The following is a 10,736-nucleotide window of genomic DNA, read 5'->3' on the forward strand; positions in this document are numbered from 1 at the left end:
GCTGTGCTCCCTCCAGCTCCGCTCGGGCCTGCTCCGCTCTCGCTGTGCTCCCTCCAGCTCCGCTCGGGCCTGCTCCGCTCTCGCTGTGCTCCCTCCAGCTCCGCTCGGGCCTGCTCCGCTCTCGCTGTGCTCCCTCCAGCTCCGCTCGGGCCTGCTCCGCTCTCGCTGTGCTCGCTCCAGCTCCGCTCGGGCCTGCTCCGCTCTCGCTGTGCTCCCTCCAGCTCCGCTCGGGCCTGCTCCGCTCTCGCTGTGCTCCCTCCAGCTCCGCTCGGGCCTGCCCCCCTCTCGCTGTGCTCGCTCCAGTTCCGCTCGGGCCTGCTCCGCTCTCGCTGTGCTCGCACCAGCTCCGCTCGGGCCTGCTCCGCTCTCGCTGTGCACCCTCCAGCTCCGCTCGGGCCTGCTCCGCTCTCGCTGTGCTCGCTCCAGCTCCGCTCGGGCCTTCTCCGCTCTCGCTGAGCTCGCTCCAGCTCCGCTCGGGCCTGCTCCGCTCTCGCTGAGCTCGCGCCAGCTCCGCTCGGGCCTGCTCCGCTCTCGCTGTGCTCCCTCCAGCTCCGCTCGGGCCTGCTCCACTCTCGCTGTGCTCGCTCCAGCTCCGCTCGGGCCTGCTCCGCTCTCGCTGTGCTACCTCCAGCTCCGCTCGGGCCTGCTCCGCTCTCGCTGTGCTCGCTCCACCTCCGCTCGGGCCTGCTCTGCTCTCGCTGTGCACCCTCCAGCTCCGCTCTCGCTGTGCACCCTCCAGCTCCGCTCTCGCTGTGCACCCTCCAGCTCCGCTCTCGCTGTGCTCCCTCCAGCTCCGCTCTCGCTGTGCACCCTCCAGCTCCGCTCTCGCTGTGCACCCTCCAGCTCCGCTCTCGCTGTGCTCCCTCCAGCTCCGCTCGGGCCTGCTCCGCTCTCGCTGTGCTCGCTCCAGCTCCGCTCGGGCCTGCTCCGCTCTCGCTGTGCTCACTCTAGCTCCGCTCGGGCCTGCTCCGCTCTCGCTGTGCACCCTCCAGCTCCGCTCGGGCCTGCTCTGCTCTCGCTGTGCTCGCTCCAGCTGCGCTCGGGCCTGCTCCGCTCTCGCTGTGCTCCTTCCAGCTCCGCTCGGGCCTGCTCCGCTCTCGCTGTGCTCCCTCCAGCTCCGCTCGGGCCTGCTCCGCTCTCGCTGTGCACCCTCCAGCTCCGCTCGGGCCTGCTCCGCTCTCGCTGTGCACCCTCCAGCTCCGCTCGGGCCTGCTCCGCTCTCGCTGTGCTCCCTCCAGCTCCGCTCTGCCCAGACTCAGCTACCAAATGAGCCATGGCTGACACAATTTCATTTGCCCATTATTTGCCCATTCTGCAGGTTTATTAATGTCCTCCTGTAATTTATGGGCAGGACTGTGGTGAGTGATTTTCTTTGCTGTGATAACAATTCACTGAACTGCTCCCACCGACATGCTTTTGACTTGTCCTCACAGCTTTAGGTTTGGCGATGGCTTTGTGACTGTAGACCTCAGCTGCCCCAGTCACTTGAGTTGGACAGAGCTCCCGAGCATTCTTAGACAGTATCTCCATAGATGGGACAATTTTGCCTGCTGTGTCAAACGTTAGGTTCAGAGTGTTCAGTAACTTGGACTGTGTGCGCTCATCCACCAGTCCACACACAAACTTATCTCACAACACACGATCCAAGAATGTGTCGAAGTTACAATGCAGACAGGCTTTTAAGAGCTACAATGTACTCACTGATGGTTTCACTTTGTTTTTGTTTACTTTCTTGACTACTTACTTGATCTAGATTACATAGAAACATAAAAGATAGGAGCAGGAGTAGGCCATTCGGCCCCTCGAGCCTGCTCCGCCATTCAATGTTGTAGTAACCTGGGAGGTTATGAGTAACCTGATCCACCAGGTGGTGCTGTGGCAATTGCTCTCCTGAGTTAAGTCTGGTCTGTACTGGTTGTACTCTTTGTTTTTGCTGCCTCATGGCAGAAGCTTTTATGTGCAAGTGTTGATTAAACCATGTTACGGAGTTAACCGGTGTCCGTCTCCATCTATGGCCACCTCAAGATACCACATATGGCGATGAGAATAAAGGACGGAATAGTTTTGGTGGATCAGTCATAGTTAGGGAGTATTCGGAAGAGGTGCTCGGGTTGGTTAGCAAACTAGTCGGAAAAGCACGAGGCTAGGCCGCGGGAGTCGAAACGGAGTTTGATTTTTTGGCTGAAGTGACTGGACTCCAAGGATGGCAGGAACGGTAGGCTCCGTGGCACCTTTTGACAGCAAGTCGCAGTCTTGGGAGGAGTATTGTGAAATACTGAGCCATTTCTTTATGGCAAACGAGGTGGACAGTGCTGAAAAGAAAAGGGCCATTTTACTGAGTTGTGTGGGAGCGCAAACTTATACACGGATGAGGAATCTGCTGAGCCCGGAGCGGCCAGGAGAAAAATCTTTTGACGTGTTGGTGAGTCTACTAAAGAATCATTTCAATCCAAAACCTAGTGAAATAGTACAGAGATGGAAATTCAATTCGAGGATTAGGAGGCCGGAAGAAAGCGTTACCGAGTATGTGGAGGAGCTTCGGAAGCTCGCACAGGACTGTAATTTTGGAAATGCGCTCACAGTCATGTTAAGGGACAGACTAGTATGCGGAGTTAACGACGACAGTATACAGCAAAGGTCGCTGTCAGAAGAAGGATTAACGTTTGAGACGGCACTTAAAAAAGCACAAGCCATGGAGACGGCTAACAAGGACATTAAGGACTTAAACAGTATGTAAGAAGTCACACAACACCAGGTTATAGTCCAACAGCTTTATTTGAAATCACAAGCTTTCGGAGCGCTGCTCCTTCGTCAGGTGACAGAAAAAAGGGTATCAGGACTGCCAAAAGGAAACAGACACTGCGGATAGAGGATCATTTCCACAACAACTCGGACCCCCGGCGCATGTGGCAAGGCATCCAGTCCATCACTGACTACAAGAGCAAGAACACCAGCCCCCCGGTTAGCGATGCCTCCCTTCCGGAGGAGCTTAACAACTTCTATGCGCGCTTCGACAGGGACAACAGGGAGCCGGCTACCAAAGCCTTGCCACCCCCGGAAGACCAGGTGCTCACTCTGTCGACCTCCGACGTAAGGGGTGTTCTACGCGGAGTGAACACACGAAAGGCTGCTGGACCGGATAGCATCCCTGGACGCGTACTCAAGGAATGTGCTGATCAGCTGGCTGATGTCTTCACCGCCATCTTCAATCTGTCATTGGCCCAGGCAGTAGTCCCTACATGCTTCAAGACCGCTACCATTATTCCTGTGCCAAAACAAATGGCTGTGACGTGCCTGAACGACTATCGACCTGTCGCACTCACACCCATCATAATGAAGTGTTTCGAGAGACTGGTCCTGTAATGATATCAGCAAATAGAGATGGTATTTGCCTGTTTGATTATGATGCCTTATCAGCATGTTTGCATGTATTGATTGCTTGTGCCTGACCAGCAGAGGGCATGTGACCGAGAGAAGCAAGGCAGTTAGTTTAGTTTCAGTTTCATTCTAGATGCATCACAAGCATCGTGTCTCCTGTAAAGCCGTATAAAGAGTTGAACAGACTTCAGATTAAAACTCATTCTCTTTCATAAATGTCTCGTCATTGAACCCACAAAGAAATCAATACATGGTGTCAGAAGTGACTGAAAGAGATGAAGAGAAAAAATCTGAAGTTAAATCAGCTCTCCACAAATTAGCAAGCCAAAAGAGAACATCGTTACTTACCATTAGAGAATAGCTAACGAAGTGATAAATGGAAGGTTCACTCCCACCGGTGACGCTTCAGTTGACAGGTAATGTGGCTGAAAATTGGAGGAGATTCAAACAACGTGTGGGGTTGTATTTAGCGGCAATCGGAGCTGACGAGAAAAGTAATAAAAAGAAATCATCACTGTTCTTACATGTCGTGGGTGATGAAGCACTGGAGGTGTATAATAACTTCACATTCGCTGCTAATGGAGACAAAATGAAGCTGGATAAAATAATGGAACAGTTTGAGGCCTACTGCATACCTAAACGTAACGTGACATTTGAGAGGCACAGATTTTTCACATGTGTACAGAAAACGGGTGAGACTATTGATCAGTATGTGACTGAACTGAGAAACAGAAGCAAATTGTGTGAATTTGGGGGACTGACAGACTCGCTGATAAAAGACAGACTGGTGTGTGGTATTCCAGATAATGGTCTAAGGGAAAGACTGCTAAGAGAGCAAGATCTAGACCTGGGAAAAGCCATAGCACTGTGTAGGGCTACAGAGACTGTGAAGTTGCAGGCAAAGGAGCTGTTCAGTGACAATAGCTGCAACGTGGATGCAGTGAGAATGAACGGACATAAACCGTTTAACAAAAAGAGCGCCAATGTGAAAAAAGAGGCGTGGCCAGCGAACGAAAATGAAAGGGACAATCAAAAGACATGTAGTCGATGCGGTACACGGCATCCACCAAAAAAGTGTCCAGCATATGGTAAAACATGCAATAGTTGCAACAAAAACAACCATTATGCCCGTTGCTGTAAGAACCAAGCGCAACAAAGCAAGGTCCATACAGTAGATGAAAGCGAGATAGAGGAGTTCAATGTAGATGTTTTGTCTGAAACAAAAAAGAAGAAAGAGACTGGATGTTGACACTAAAAGTGAATGACATACACATTCCATTTAAATTGGATACTGGAGCACAAGTTAATGTGATATCAGAGACTGATTTTAAGAAAATTAGACCCAGACCAAAGATACATGGAATCAAAGTGAAAGTGACAGGATACTCAGGTACTGAAATACCAGTGAAAGGAAGATGCATTGTCAAAGTGACACACAAGGACAGAGAGCACACGTTAGCATTAATCGTGGTGCCAAAGGAGGTGCAAGCCATACTAGGTTTAAAAGCCTGTGAGAGACTGAACCTGGTAAAGAGAGTCCTCGTTGTGGAAAGCGAAGGAGAGACAGTCTATGATGAACTGAATGTTGCGTACACACCGGGTAAGCTGATGTATACAGCAGACACGTTGTCCAGAGCTGTTGACCCAGGAGAGCCCGCAAACACAGTGAAAAGACTGAAGTACAAGGCAAAAGACAGTGGAACTGACTTCTACCAAAGCATGCTTGTATACCGCACAACGCCGCTCGAGTGTGGTAAGTCACCAGTCCAACTCCTGATGGGACGTCGGCTAAGGTCAAACCTACCCATCCCGGAGAACCTCCTGAAAACAAAAGAGGGGGAGAAAGTGAGGAAGTTCAAAGAACAACAGAAAGAAAAGCAAAAGTACTACTATGACAGAGGAACACAAAACCTACCTGAACTCCACACTGGTGACCAAGTAAGGTTGAAAGACAAAACAAACACATGGACTCAGAAGGGAACTGTCCTGAGTGAAGTTCAACCAAGATCATACACCATTCAGACAGATGAGGGTGCTGTTCTGAGAAGAAATCGTCGAGATCTTCTCATGGGACCAGCCACAGCAGGTCAAGAGACTGATACTGTTGAACAACCTGATCACACAGCTGAGAACCAATCATCTGAGGCAACAACTCAGATTCAAGGACAATCAATCAGAAAATCCTCAAGACACATGAAGCCTCCTGAGAGACTCATTGAGCAAATTTAAGGACTATTGTTATAGAAGGAAGTAATGTTATCTTATTCTTTCTTCAAGTTCTAGTGTATTGACATATTTCATGTGAACACACAAAGCAAGGTTAAAAAACATTGATCATGATAATGATAATGTAAGTTCATTAAGTGTTACAGTTAAAATGCAGATTAATACAAAGAAAACATGTTGTTAGTTGAAAGTAAAATACTTTTGTTTTAAGAAAAGGAGATGTAATGATATCAGCAAATAGAGATGGTATTTGCCTGTTTGATTATGATGCCTTATCAGCATGTTTGCATGTATTGATTGCTTGTGCCTGACCAGCAGAGGGCATGTGACCGAGAGAAGCAAGGCAGTTAGTTTAGTTTCAGTTTCATTCTAGATGCATCACAAGCATCGTGTCTCCTGTAAAGCTGCATAAAGAGTTGAACAGACTTTAGATTAAAACTCATTCGCTTTCATAAACGTCTCGTCATTGAACCCACAAAGAAATCAATACAGGTCCTGGCTCACATCAAAGCCATGTCCCCGCCTCTCATGACCAACACCAGTTTGCCTATCATGCAAACAGATCAACGGAGGATGCAATCACAACTGCTCTACACTCTGCACTGAATCACTTAGATGGTAAAGAGACCTACATCAGAATGCTGTTCATAGACTACAGCTCAGCATTCAACACTATCGTCCCCAACAAGCTGGCCACCAAACTCCACACTCTTGGCCTGAACACTTCCCTCTGCAACTGGACCCTGGACTTCCTAACAAACAGACCCCAGTCTGTCAAATTAGGTAACCACACCTCCCCCCCTGACCCTGAACACGGGGGCCCCACAAGGATGTGTGCTGAGCCCCCTCCTCTACTCCCTCTTCACCCATGACTGTGTGGCTGTTCATGGTTCCAACACCATCATCAAGTTTGCGGATGATGCCACAGTAGTAGGCCAGATCACCAACAACGATGAGTCAGCCTACAGGGAGGAGGTCCAGCATCTCGTGAAGTGGTGCGCCGATAACAACCTGGCACTTAACATCAAGAAAACCAAAGAAATCATTGTAGGCTTCAGGAAGTCTAAAGGCGGAAGTCACACCCCCATCCACATCAATGGGGCTGTGGTAGAAAGGGTGGACAGCTTTAAGTTCCTCGGAGTCCACATCATGGAAGACCTCTCCTGGTCCCTCAATACCTCCTCTCTGGTGAAGAAGGCCCAGCAGCGCCTATATTTCCTAAGGAGGCTGAAGGGATATAACCTGTCACCCCTGATCCTCTCTAACTTTTACCGCTGCACAATAGAGAGCATCCTGTCGAACTGTATCACAGTATGGTATGGCAGCTGTAGCTACTATGACCGGAAAGCCCTGCAGCGGGTAGTCAAAACTGCCCAACGCATTGCCGGCACCCGGCTACCGACCATAGAGCACATATACCAGAAACGCTGTCTACGGAGGTCACGGTCGATCATCAAAGACCCTACCCACCCCAGCCACAGTCTGTTCACCCTCCTGCCATCTGGGAGATGCTACAGATGCATTCGCACCCGTACGACCAGATTTAGGAACAGCTTCTTTCCCAGGGCTGTCATCCTACTGAACTCCACAAATAAACTCTAAAGCCTGCACATCTGCCAATGCACTTTATTATGGTTATGTTTATGTTAATGTATTACAAGCCAAATGTATGTTGAATGTTTAAATGTCTTAATCTAAATGTACACTCTCGGGAGCCGCAAGCCTACATTTCGTTGTACTGCACTTGTGCACTAACAATGACAATAAAGTTGATTATTATTGTGATTATGATAAATGGAGTAAACCAGTGGGAGGAGCTGTTTTCGAGATGGAAGCTGGCGCGAAAAGTCCACTAGTCAGGGTTGGGGATTGCTACCGATGTGGCGGGATGAGCCATTATGCAAAGGACTGCAGGTTTGCAAAGGCAAAGTGCCACAATTGTGGAAAAATAGGGCACTTAAAGAAAGTCTGTAAAAGGGTAGTGAGTGAGAGAAGCAGTGCTAAAGGGGGGAGGGAGAAGTACACAAAGCGGGTGTTGTGTATGTACCTTTAAGAGAATAACTGGTCTCAGGCTGCAGTACCGGCAGTGACCACCCCTGTATAAAAGGCGCTAGTAAGCCTCTGTAGTTGCAGTTTCCCGATTGACTCCTTTCAGTAAAGATTTGTTTTGTTCAACTCCTGCTGTCCGTGTCTCAATCATACACGGACATAATACTGGCGACGAGCAGATACGAACTTACCTACAGTCTGCACCACCTCCTGAGATCCATTCCTGCAGCGAAGTGAGCAGAGGTCGAGGCCAGAAGGAAGAAAGAAGCAGTAGAAACGGGCGTCGACCGTGGGCATCCGCCCCTGTGTTAGCGGAGTTGAAGATTGCTGGAGAAGCTGTCGAAAGCGGGGCCTGGTTCCTGTCGACGGTGCTTCAGCTAATCGGGCTGGTGGCAAGTAGTACACTGATCCTTCCTGGGCTGCGGCGGTCGCGAACTTGAGCGGGTGGCTAGCAACGGGGCCGAGCAGCGTTGTCGGGAAGAGGAGAGAGAGAGGGTGGAGCACACAGGGCGTGGCCGGTGATACGAAGATGGGCTGCGTTTAGACCCGAGAAGAGGGAGGCAAGAGTCCCACAGGGTTGTTCCACGACGGGAAAATAATAAAAAAAAAGAAATATTAAACGCGCAGGAAACCGCGAGGAGCTACAGGCTGCAACGGAAACCGCAGAAAGCAGCGCTAGCAACAGCGGGGAAGAAGGCAAAGCGCGGGAGGCGCCATCTTAATCAGCGGGGAAGAAGGCAAAGCGCGGGAGGCGCCATTTTGTTAAATCGGGGAAGAAGGCAAAGCGCGGGAGGCGCCATTTTAGATTTTCAAGATGCCGAAGACTGGCTGTATCACTGCCTTTGATAATACAATAGAGGACAGGACCATGTATGTGGAAAGAGTCAAGGTATATTGCGAGGCAAACTAAATAGCCGATGAGAAAAAGGCATCGGTATTGCTAAACTTAATGGGCGCTAGAACGTACGGCCTATTGCGGGACCTGATTACTCCAGCCAAACCGAAGGCGAAGAGTTTTAATGAAATTGTTGCTGTCCTACAGGAACACCTAAACCCTGCACCGCTGTTGATAGCAGAAAGATTTAAATTCCACAGGAGAACTCAGCATAAAGATGAGAGCAATGCTGAGTACCTTACGGAACTACGCAAGCTATCAAAGCACTGCCAGTTCGGAGCAGGACTGGCAGATACCCTACGGGACAAATTTGTCTGTGGACTCCTGAGTGAAGGAACACAGAAGAAGTTACTCTCAGAAAAAGAGCTGATGCTAGATAAGGCTTTCAGCGTGGCAGTATCGTATGAAGCAGCAGCCAGGGGAGCTGCGGAAATTCAACAAAAGCCACAGGAATACGGCACCCACGAAATGACATGGGGATTTGCAAAATGTTATCGCTGCGGCAGAACTAACCATGACCAGAAGGACTGCTGGTCCAAGGACAAAATATGCAGGCAATGCGGAAAGATGGGACACATTGCACGTGTTTGCAGGTCTGGGAAGAAGACCAGCGACAACAAAAAGGCTACTAAGGAACCGTACAAGAAAGTACAAAAGATGACGGACAGTAGTTCCGAAGACCAGATGAGCGATAGTGAATCCGGGAACAGGAGACTAAGCTGTCTCAAACTTCACAATGTAATCGCAAAAGAGGATCACCGAACCATTTGGGTCACCCTCACGATAGCAGTGTCCCAAGTTAAAATGGAATTGGATACAGGATCAGCGCTAACCATCATGAATCGACGAGACTACGAGCGGCTATTCTCACACATACCCTTGAGAGAGACATCCATTGTCTTGGCGACATATACGGGGCAAAAAGTATACCCCAGAGGAAAAATAAGGGTGCCTGTCAAATACAACGGCAAGAAAATACGGAAATTGTATTCTCTACATACTGCAAAATGGTGGACCACCATTATTGGGATGTGAATGGATCAGGAAGATAAGCTTAGATTGGCACTCCATTCATGCAATGACGGTGGACGGTAAAAAAGATGAAGACGTCACTCCTGGACGATTGTCAACAATCTTAGCTAACGCCAAAGAGGTATTTCAACAAGAACTGGGCACGCTTAAAGACGTAACCGCCTCAATAAAAATAGAAGAGAATGCAATTCCCAAGTTTTTCAAAGCAAGACCGGTACCATATGCAATTCGCCCAGCCGTCGAGGCAGAGCTGGAGAATCTGGAGAAGGCAGGCGTGTTGTCTAAGGTCGACTGGAGCGAGTGGACGACACCCATCGTTCCTGTCATGAAGAAAACGTTAAGCAATAATTCTGAGGAGCCAAGGAAGGTTCGCATCTGTGGGGATTTCAAGGTGACGGTGAACCCAGTCCTTCACACAGTACAATATCCTCTTCCAAGGATAGACGACATCTTCGCCTCACTGTCTGGAGGGAAGCGTTTTACATAAATTGACCTAGCACAAGCATATTTGCAGATGGAGCTTGAAGAATCCTCTAGGAAGGATCTCACGATAAAGACTCACAAATGTCTTTATCAGTATCATCGATTGGTATTCGGAGTAGAATCGGCTCCGGCGATATGGCAAAGAGCGATGGAACAAGTCCTGCAAGGGATTCCGGGGACTCAGTGTTACTTGGACAACATCCTTGTGACAGGTGAAGATGACACAACCTAGAACAGGTGCTCACTAGACTACGGGAACATGGGCTACGAGCCAACCGCCCCAAGTGCAAGTTTTTTAAGAAACAGATATCGTATTGTGGCCACGTGATTGATGAAGAGGGGTTACATAAGTCCCCTGACAAAATTAAAGCGGTTGTTAAGGCCCCAGCGCCTGAAAATGTGTCGCAACTGAGGTCATTCCTCGGATTGGTGAATTACTACCATAAGTTTTTGCCGAATTTGTCGACAATTCTGCACCCACTGAACGCCCTGCTACGAACGGGGGTAGCATGGAAATGGAGCAATGATTGTAAGCGTGCTTTTCAGAAGAGTAAGGACTTAACCACTTCAAGAGAAGTATTGGCTCACTACAACCCAGCACTGCTGATCAGACTGGTGTGTGATGCGTCTCCCTACGGCATTGGGGCGGTACTGTCACATAAATTCCTTGATG

Source organism: Somniosus microcephalus, unplaced genomic scaffold (assembly GCF_052327205.1).
Source record: "Somniosus microcephalus isolate GS21.2 unplaced genomic scaffold, FLI_Smic_1.0 scaffold14, whole genome shotgun sequence".
Classification (NCBI taxonomy): Eukaryota; Metazoa; Chordata; class Chondrichthyes; order Squaliformes; family Somniosidae; genus Somniosus; species Somniosus microcephalus.